At 46.5% G+C, this 11,004-nt stretch overlaps 1 long non-coding RNA gene across 1 annotated transcript; it reads right to left on the bottom strand.

Annotated features, from left to right (window-relative positions):
* Positions 1-903: 903 nt before the first annotated feature.
* On the bottom strand, positions 904-9,586 carry LOC117803013. The gene is made up of 4 exons (XR_004626552.1): positions 9,460-9,586; positions 8,275-8,492; positions 7,337-7,452; positions 904-2,002 (listed from the first exon to the last, which is right to left on the bottom strand). It is a non-coding gene; the product is annotated as an uncharacterized LOC117803013 (long non-coding RNA).
* Between the last annotated feature and the right edge of the window lie 1,418 nt (positions 9,587-11,004).

Here is an 11,004-nt window from a genome sequence, read left to right as displayed (position 1 = left end):
AATGTCCCTCAGGAAGAGCAAATAAAATGAAGCACACATAAATCATTAACACGGAGTTTCATTAAGATTGAGTGGGAAATGTAGTTATCAGGTTATACATACATTTGGTACCCTTTGGTTGGACTTTAAAACCACACACCAAATATACTGTATTTTTCACAGATGTGTGTCATTGTGTGTATAAAAGTATTTTTTTAAATGGACTAGAAGAGTCCACATCAAACTTATGAACCTGGTAGCTTCTGGGGAAGATAGGAAGGAAATGGGTCTGGGGTAAAGGTCAAAGGGAACAGTAATTACATCTGTAATGTTTTGCTCATGTTTAAAAAAACTAGAAACAATTATGATAAACCTTAGCATTTATTTGTTGCTTTAGATAGCATTAATTTGTGTGATGTTATGCTTTATACTTTTCTGTATTTTTTAAAATTATCAAAATAAAAGTAATCAGAATATAGCAGTGGGTTATACAAAGAATGATGAAAATGTCCTTCCCTCGGTTAGTCTAAGCTGACCTCAGAGTAAGTCCACGCTAGAGGGGGGTGTCCAGAAGACAGGATCAAGGCTGGCCAGTGGTCCCAGAGGCTCACGGAGAGTGTCAGTTGATCACGTTGACACTGTCTGGGGGTCAGCATGAAACTCTGGTTTGGAGAAATGAATAGCTAGTGTTCACTCCCGGATTTACCGCTTACTAATATAACAAGGTCACAACGGTAATTACACATCAATTCTGAAATCCATCACCATCTCTAATGAAGGTAGTTCCTCATGCTAATTCACAGATAAAAGGTGGACTTTAAATTCTATATAATTTATACTCTATTCCAGCCAATAGTTTAAACAAACTCTTGAGGAACTTCTCAGTCTCTCTGGGAGAACAAGAACCAATCTCGAAGTCACAGTTTTCTGCCTGCCATCCCCGACTCCCCTCCAAGATGGTGCCTGGGCGTGGTTTATGCAACCACACAATGGAAGGGCAAGCGTGGGGCCTGCAGGCACAAAGCCAGATCAACACTCGTGTCAGAAGCAACACCCTTGACCTACCCAATTGCACGCGGACCTGCTAGTGCTTGCACCTGAAGTCTGCAGCCAGTGAAACTTGAGGTCTGCTGTGTGTGTGTCTCTCTCTCTGCTTGGGTGAAGTTGGGCACTCCTTGGCTGATTCAGGGCCACGTCCTCGAGAACTTTCTGAGGCCTGGCAGTGAATCCATTCAGCTGCAGCCCAAGTGGTTTGTTATCTCTGCAGCCTTCTGTACAGAGCTACCTCAGTTCTGCTATGATGGATCTTTTAACTGGCACGCAGCTGTCTGCACACACAGGAACCAAAGGCAGCTGGATACGGCTAACCCTCCAAGCCTCTCTGGGCCAAAGAGACACCATGTTGCCATGATTACTTTGAGATGGCTGCCCTGATGGTACCATGTCCTTCAAGGTGGCTTTGCTGGGTAGCCCCCCAAGCAGAGAGTTTAGCAAGAACCACCCTCTGTTCTGGATGTTTCTTTCATTTATCTAAAGTGCTTTTCTTTTCTTAGCCAAATGCCCCCATAGGTTGTTTCAGTCCCCTCTTCTTTCCCCCCAGTTTTCTTTCCATAAAACCCTTAGCTGCTGTGATAGTTAATTGTACGTGTCAATGTGGCTTGACCATAGTACTCAGATATTTGATCAAACACATCCAGAAGTTGCTGTGAAGGTACTTTTCAGATAAGGTTAACATTTAGACTTTCTTCAAAGCAGATTGCTCTCCATAATGTGGGTGGGCTGCATCTAATCAGTTGAAGGCCTTAAGGTAAAGACTGATCTCCCTCGGGGAAGAGGGAATTCTGCCAGCAGACTGCCTTCAGTCACAAGCTTCGGCGTCAACTCCTCCTTGAATCTCTAGCCTGCTGGTCATCCTTTCCTTCTTTATAAGGTCCAGTTTGCAAGGCTGTGGTCTTACTGAGGAGGTCAGGTACTTCCTCTGGGATGAGCTTGAAGGAGGTATGAGGCTGCAAGGAAACCATGGCTAAAGGGGAGAAATTTACATTTGTTATTATAAATTTTTATGGCCATACAGTCTGTGATCTTGGACAAGTCTTTTGGCATCTCTGAGCTTCTATCTGTCTCACAAATTTGCTCAATTAATCATGATATTAGTAGTAGGATTAGTAGGAGTACTCCTTTAGGGGATCCTTCTGGTCACAGTGTGAAGCTTCACGGAGATCGTGAGTGTCAGTGTTTGAGGTTTTGCAAGGGTGGGGGTCAGATGATGAAGTCGGTGTTTGTGGGCCCCAGTTAGGGTTGTAGGGAATGGATCTGCGTGAGCTAAGTTTTAGATTGTCACATCATGGCTGGGTCACAAAATCCAGGCGGAGGGTAGAGCTGGGACTAGCATGTGGTCAGCTATGACAGGCCCAGTGATTTGGGGGCAGTGCGATCACAGCTGAGAGACAAGAGAGTAATTATCAGGGCCTTCCTCCCATAGCTCTTTGTCCCAAAGGATGTGAACACAGCAAGCTTGTCTTTGATTAAAAACAACAACAACAGCAACAACAATCCATGCAGAAGCCAGCTTTACCTTCTGCCCTGCCAGGTAAGAAGCAAACCTTCTAGCAACTTCACCCTTGGAGTCCGAGAAGGACGGGAAATTCCCCTGGAAGCCCAGAAAGAACCGAGGCCAAACTCTGGGCTTTTTCTGAGCAAACATTTTGAGAGAAACCAAAGTGATGATGATGTGGAAGTACGGCCGGGGCTGTCCCCTCGAACAGCAGCAAGGCTGATGAAAACACAGGGATTAGTACAGATGAATCATTGCCAGTCCTCTCCCTGACAGTGTGTGCTTGGGGCAAGCCGATAAATACCGGATCTCCGAAAGCGCTGACGAGTTACCCACCAGGCCTGGGAGGTAGATCGCTTTTGAAATTGGTGGGAGGAGAAAGCGGGGAGTGAAGACACGGAGGCGTACCCCCCTTCCAGAATTCACATTCTTCCTTTTGGTAAGATCATTTCCTACTCTTTCAGAAGTGTGGGTGATTCTAGAATCTAGATGAATGGTGCCCGCGATCCCAACCTTCCGTTCTTCCGGTGTGGGTGGGAATTCATGGCCTTCTGTGACTCTTGCCCTTTGACAAGCAAGAAGGAAATGCTCGGAGGCAAACTTCCTTGCTTTGGGTTAGTAACGGTGAGGCCAAACTAAAGGTCTTTGGAGCACGGCTTCGTACAGAATCTAGGGTGAGCCAGGCTTTAAAAGAGGCAATATTCCCTTTGGTCTCTTGCCCGTGGTGGTGGATACACAAACCTACACATGTGATAAAATGTGTAGAACTAAACACACACACGCACACGCACGCACACGCACGCACAGAGGAGTAGAAGTAAAACTAGGGAAATCTAAATAACATCCTTGGATCGTGTCAACCTCAGCATCTCGGTCTCAGGATTCTATCACACCACAGCTTTGCAACATATTAGCACTGGGGGAAACTGGGTAAAGAGTATACAGAATCTCTGTATTATTTCTTTTAAGAAAAAAGAAAACAGGTTTGGGACGCCTGGGTGGCTCAGTCGGTTAAGTGTCTGACTTGGACTCAGGTCACGATCTCAGGGGCCTGGGATCGAGCCCTGCATCTGGCTTCCCAGTGAGTGGGGAAGTCTGCTTCTCCCTCTCCTTCTGCCGCTCCCCCTGCTTGCACAAGCTCTTGCTCTCTCTCTCAAATAACTGAATAAAATCTTAAAAAAAAAAAAAAAGAACAGATACAGGTTTATTGAGATCAATTCACAGACCATACAATTTCCTCGAGTAAAGTGTGCAGTTCCGTGGCACGAACTTGTACATTCATCACCATAATTTCAAAACATTGTAATTATCCCAATCAAGAAACTCTGCTCCCTTTCTCTGTCATCTCTTAATACCCCCATGACCCAAGCCCTAGGCAACTACTGATCTACTTTCTTGTCTCTATAGGCCTGTCTGTTCTGGATATTTCTTATAATTGAAATCATACTGCAGGTGGTCCTTGGTGACTGGCGTCTTTCACGCAGCACCTACAGTAGTGTGCATCAATATTTTATTTTATTTTTTTAAGATTCTATTTATTTATGTAACAGAGAGACGGTCAGCGAGAGAGGGAACACAAGCAGGGGGGTGGGAGAGGAAGAAGCAGGCTCCCAGCAGAGGAGCCCGATGTGGGACTCGATCCCGGAACGCCGGCATCACGCCCTGAGCCGAAGGCAGACGCTTAACGACTGCGCTACCCAGGCGCCCCTATTTCCTTTTTTTGATGAACAAGGTTCCACTGCATGGGTAGATCACATGCTATTTATCTGTTCATCCGTTGATGGACATTTGGGTTGTTTCCGTTTGGGGGCTGCTAGGGATAATGCTAGTGGGAATATTCACGCACAGGTTTTTGTGTGGACAAATGTTTTCATTCTCTTGAGCATATACCCAGGAATGGAATTGCTGAATCGTATGGCAACTCTGTGTTTAACCTTTTGACAATCAGCCAGACTGTTTTCCAAAACAGCTGCACCATTTTACATTCCCATCAGTGGCGTGTGAGGGTTTCGATTTCTCCACACCCTCACCAACACTTGCTACTTTGGGTCTCTTGCTTTATTTTAACCACCCTGGGACAGGTGGAGTGCTATTTCACCACGGTTTTAATTTGTATTTCCCTGATGGCTGCTGAAGCTGCACGTGTTTTCATGTGCCTCTTGCCCATTTGTATATTCTCTTGGGAGAAACGTCTTTTCAAATCTTTTGCCCACTACTCGCATTACTCATCTTTTTATTACTGATCTCCGTATCAGTTCGTGCAATTGCACATGAATCTACAATTCTCTCAGGACAATTGTATTTTTTAAAGGAAAGGATATTGGGGAAGAATAAAAGACAATTCAGGGAAAAAAGAAAAAGGCAGAATTTCACCAAAGAGGATACACGGACAGCAACCAAGCGTAAGAAAAGGATGCTCGATGTCATTAGCCATCAGGGGAAAGTGAATTAAAACCACAATGAGATAGAGCCACACGACCATCAAATTGGTCAAAATAAAAATTAGTGACCAAACCCAATGTTAGTGAAGAGGCAGGGAATTGGGGTCACTTGGACATTGCTGGTAAGGGATATAATGTACCCCAGCCACTCTGGAAAACAGCCTGGCAGTTTCGTTGAAGAAATAAACATGCAACTGTCATACAGCCCAGCAACTGCACTCTTGGGCATTTACCCTTCAAACATGAAGACTTACGGGGGCGCTTGGGTGGCTCAGTTGATGAAGCCTCTGACTCTTGATTTCAGCTGAGGTCATGACCTCAGAGTCCTGAGATTGAGCCCCGTGTTGGGCTCAGGGGGGAGTCTGCTTCTCTCCCTCTTCTTCTCCTCTGCCCTCCCCCTGCTTGTGCTTGCACATGTTCTCTCTCAAAATAAATAAATAAAATCTTTAAAAAAAAATGAAGATTATGTTCACACAAAATCAGATGTCCTTCACTAGGTGAATGGTTAGACTTCGGTCCCTGCAGACCATGGAACTCAGTAACAGAGAGGGACAGACTGACTACTGATGCACTGAACAACTTGCAGGAATCTCCAGAGAATTAAGCTGAGTGAGGAAAATAATCTCAAAATGTTGCGTACTGTATGATTCCACTTACGTAACATTTTGAAACAACACAATTATAGAAATGCAAAACAGAAGTTTTGCCAGGAGTTGCTAGGAGTCAGAGATGGGATGGGGGGAGTAGGGCAGGAAAAGGAGGTGGGGGTGTCTATTAAAACGGCAACACGGATGACAGACCTATGGAAATGTTCTGCATCTTGATTATACCAACGTCAGCGTCCTGGCTGTGATTCAGGACTACAGTGTTACAAGGTCTTACAAGGGAGAAAGTGGTAAATCCGGTAATGGGGCGCATGCCCGGGATCTCTCTCTATTAGCATTTCTTACAATAGCGAATTTACAATTATCTCAAAATAGAAGCTTAATTTAGAAAAAGTGGGGGGGATCCTACGTGGCTCAGATGCTTAAATGGCCAGTGCTTGATATCAGTTCAGAAGGTCATGATCTCAGGGTCCTGGGATTGAGCCCCGAGTCAGGCTCCGCACTCAGCAGGGAGTCTGCTTGAGGATTCTCTCTCTAGCTCCCTCTGCCCCTCCCACAGCGCACTCTCTCTCTCAAATAAATAAATAAAATTTTTAAATAAATAAATAAACAGAAAGGTAGTGTCTTTGTGGATCTACTTATAGTTCTCCCAATTATTAAATTATTAATGTGTCATTTGGGGCAAGTTAACATTGTCAGTTTTCCCACCTGAAAAAGGGGGAGAATATCTACTCATGATGGTGGTAAGGGTCAAATAAAAGTAAAAGTGAAAGAACTTACTGCTAACAAAGCAACCGCTACTTCTACCATGGTAACTAGAACGTTCTCTGACATCAACATGCATCCCTTAGTGGGTGCCTCGATGTCAGAAATGCGCACTCCTCATCGTGTGACTTCTTCATGCATAAGGTAGCTACCATGAGAAAAGTGCCAGAATCCACCAGGTCATACTCAAGCATAAGTGAAGGTGTTGCTGACACGAAAGCGTTCGGGTGCTTCAAAGGACTCAAGATGGGAGGGAAAGAGGACAAGATCTGGGCACTCCCCAAGGCCCCTCAGAGTTCCCGACTTAGGAACTGCTGGTACCTGGGCGCAGGGACTTTTGACCTACCTGCCTGAGCGTGGATTTGCTCTCAACCCCGTGGTCTTGGGAAGGCCACCACTCCTCCCTGTCTACCCACCAGGCGTAAGCATACGCCCCTTACAAAGTTGGTATGAGGACTACCTACATGGCACGATTCAGTGTTTCCCAAACTCCGGTCACTCCCACATCTGCAACCCCATTTCTACCAAATTTGCTCACCATGACTATTGTCATTTATTTGCTATTTTTTTTCCTTCAATCAATTCTCTTCTTTGCTTAAATAACCTTACTTGCTAAAGGAAACAGAAGTGGATGCATATTTGTTCACATTTAACATCTTTGAAAGCAGGCATGTTTCTTCCCCTCGGTGATGTATGATGGTTTAATTAGTAGAATTATTTTTCCTTTCTTAATGGAATATAGAATAATGTTGTTGATATAATCAGCCACATTTTAGATTCTATTAAATAGGGAATGTCATTTCTTTAAGTAGAAAACCAGAGTTGCTTATTAAAAATAGAAGGAGCCATTTAAATAAATACATTTTTAAAATTACATTTTAATTTAATTTCAGCTAGAGTGTGCTGCCTGCAAATATCGTAGCCTGAAGTCTGCTCCTGGTCTATTAAAAAAGGGGAAATTTAGCAAGCAAAGAGGGTCACGAATAACTTACTAGCACCGGACTGATAGAATCTTCATGATACGATGCAGTACTAATCCCACGTGATGAAGAGTCTGGCCGTGCACCCCTAAAACTGTGTCCATTAGCAACAAGACCTGGACAGAGTCCTAAAACATTGAGGGGAGGAAGGAGAAACTGAATGAAATACACATCATAGCATCATATATATAAATTAAAAGCTTACCCATTCACCATAAATGCGACACATGCTCAAAAATATACACACATTTTTAGGATGGGTGTGGGGAGGATGGGAGAAGGGAGTGAGGGTGCAGGGAAGAAAAATAATATTATAAAATAAAAATTAAAACAAGAAAGCTGTTTGGACCAAATATCATACGATGCCCTGAGATAAAGTATTTGAGTAACTCAACTATCCATATAAAAAATAAATTATAATGTGAAGTTCCCATCAGTAACACATAGGTATACAGTAGGTTCTCAGTGACCATCGACTGCTTGCCTTTAGGGTGATCTACAAAGGCTTTCTAGAGTATCTTCGATAATTCAAAGTGGCACTGAATTCCCAGTGACTGTCCCTAGGTAGATGTTCCTTAGCAGACCCCTGAATTGGTCACCGTCCCCCCACCCACCCCCACACACATCCTGAACTCCTCTAATTCATCACCCTTCCACCACCAATCATCACCCCTCCTTCAAAACCATGGGGCCTCTATAGCCAGCATTGTCCCCTGAAACGGGCACACAGACCCTAATGAGTTGATGCAGGTAGACACTGCTTAGGAATGGAGTCCCTCCATCCCCTTGTACAGATGGGAAACTGAGGCCAGAGAGGGGCAGAACCTTGGAGGAAGCACACAGTGAATCAGAGGCAGTCCCATAACTAAGCCCAGGTCATTCTCCTTTCACATGTACACACATCCTCCCCTTCTCCACATAGGGTCTGTAATGTCCTTTATCTGACTCACCGATAAGCCAGTGGCAAGACCATCAAGATAGGATTTCCACCTTCGGGGGGACAGACATTCATGTCCAGGGTGCTTCTCACCAGCCACTGGGGCACCGAGACATCGGGAGGCCAGGAAATTACATCGAGGTCAATGAGTGCCCTCGCAGAGGAGACAGAAGTGATTAACAGCCCGTGGTGTCATTTCTTAATGCCATTATCACCAAGATGATCTAGTCTCTGGAAGAGAATAGAAAGTCAGGCCTGTGGGCTGCTTAGCAAGTTGGCCTCAGAGAGGGGGTGGGTGGCAGAGGTAGCAGAGAGGGGTGAGGTGGGCAAGGGCATGAGCCCTTTTATGAGAATTGTCTCCTATTCTCAAGGTATATACTACTATCTCCTTTCTACAGATACCAGGAGACTCAGGCCACGTGACTTGCCCAAATCCATCAAGCTAGTAAGGGGCTCCAACAGTGTCTGTTCCCCAGGCCCTGGTCCCTTCCCTACACAGCTTCCTTAGACGCCAGAGGAAAGTAAGGCGTTCTGTACAGGCTGAAAAAGAGAGCAGCCCAACTTTGAAAGGGAGAGTGAATCCAGAGGGATTTCACATGCCTCTATCAGTTGGCATAGGTCTCAAGTGAAGGGTGTGATTTCCACAAGTGGGTCGGGGCGGACGTTTGGGGCAGTGAGAACATAGTGCGCACGCCTGGTGCGCGGCCGCGTGTTTGGGTGGGAACGTCAGGCGAGTCACGTGGAACAGAGGCAGGGCAGCGTGGAGGACGGCTGCGCGCCACGGTCCTCGGGCTCGGGGGTCGGTGTGCGCCACAGCTGGCCCTGCAGAGCTCTGCGGGGGAGGGGGGATTTGAAGGTGGAGCACGGCTGGAGAAGTTACCCGCCATCCTCAGACCCTTTGTGGCTGAGGGAGGGAGGGGTCCAAAACACAGGTATGGGGTCAAATTGACCAGTCTGAGTCCTAACCCTGCCCTGAATTAGCTACGATCTTGGGCAAGAGGCTCATCGTCTTACCTAACACTTAGAACAGGCCTGGCACACAGTAAATGCTTCATGTAAGTCGATGATGGTGACGATGGTGACGATGGTGACGATGGAGAAGATGACAACAAAGGAGGAAAGGAGGGGGAAGAGGAGGTGGGGGAAGAGAATTTGTTGTGGTATAGAGCGGAGGGTGACTCCAGGAGTCAAAACTTACTGAAGAATAAGGAGTCACTAAGTCTGTGCAGCTAGTAGGATTCCGGAAAGGTTCTGGAGACATGGTCAGGAATCCCACCATGGCCAAGACGCTTGTCTTCTGCTTTGCGTGTTCTGTAATAATTCCCAGTACCTTGCTGCGGCTGTAATGAACACGCTGTGGCTGTAACGAACACGGAGCAAGAGACCCCACACGCTAATCACCATGCTAGGTGTTCGAGGCCTGAATATGAATTCGACCCAGCCCTGCCCTCAAGGAGCTTACAGTCACAAGAGAGGAGGCAGGGGAGGGCACAGACATATAGGCAATGACCTAAAGCAGAAAAGCCGACCAACTTGACTGCTAGGATGAGCTTCAAATGAAAAGCTGGAGAGCTGGGTGCTGGGGGTGGGGAGAGGCGGGGAGGAGGGGGGGGGGGGGAAAGGGCACTTCTGACTGGAGGTGGGGGTGGGGGGAAAGGGCACTTCTGCTCCGGGAAGAGGGAGCAGAGGCTTTGGCTCACTGAAGCTAAGAGAAGACTAGAAAACACAATGTAAAAAGAACAGAAATTGGGCAGTTCCGGGGTGCTGGGTAGCAGGAAATAACCAGTCGTTTTGACCAGGCCTTAGAATAAACATACAACTCTTTTTCCATCTTTGTCTCTCATGCTCAGGATTCCAAGTCCTGAAGTCCCTCCTTTGGTTTCAAGAAGGCAGAACATGAACTTCTATCCTGCGAGCAGGTTCATTGCCAGAAAGAAAAGCTGGTGCGTGTTGCCAAAAGAGCAGAAAAGAGACAGATTACCAAAAGCAAGTCCAAGCTCAGGGAGACACAGCTAGTCTCCCAGCCAGTCGCCTCTGATTCGGCTCAAAGAGCCAAAGCGCCCGCTGTCAAATCCTCCTGCCTCCCCTAGACATCCCTTCCACTAGGAGTAGTGGGAAGATCCAGTTCTGGCCAATGAGAGATAGACAGAATCCAGTGGCTGGAGCCCCTGGGTAACCTCTTGGAAAGGAAATGCCCCCTTCAGGATCTGGTCCCTCCATTCTTTGCACCCCAAAACAGTCGTGGTACCTGGAGGAACAGCATTCCCGTCCCCTGAAACAAAGCAGCGCTCTCAGGCTACAGCTGGAAGGGAGAACGAAGGAGCCCGGGTCCAGGACTCTGTTAACTACTTACTTTGGAGTGGAGACAGAATGAGAAACTCAAGCAGTCTGACTGCAGAACGCACGGGACAATTAGTTTGACAGGTGTTTGTGGTAGGGGCTGGGGGGCTGGCCACCTCCTTTCCTTGGAGCTCAGCGAGCAAATGGCAATGCAGGAAACCTAGCCTGACCCCCAGAATAAATCACAATTCCCCCATTTTATAGGTTTGTGGTTCCCCAGTCTGTTCCCTCTGGGCAATTACCACAATTAATTGTGCCTGTTTGTAGAATGCTGTGTCCTTTGCCAGATTCTGAGCTTTGCAAGGGCCCAGTTATATCTGTCTGTGTAGATCTGTGTTGTATCTGTACTGTAGCTGCGTTCATCTCTCTCTCTCTCTGTATCGTCGATCTAAAACCCTTGCAC

This window comes from Ailuropoda melanoleuca, chromosome 7 (assembly GCF_002007445.2).
Source record: "Ailuropoda melanoleuca isolate Jingjing chromosome 7, ASM200744v2, whole genome shotgun sequence".
In the NCBI taxonomy this organism is placed as follows: domain Eukaryota; kingdom Metazoa; phylum Chordata; class Mammalia; order Carnivora; family Ursidae; genus Ailuropoda; species Ailuropoda melanoleuca.
The sequence above is the reverse complement of the archived record's forward strand: the minus strand, read 5'-3'. Positions and strand labels throughout refer to the sequence as shown.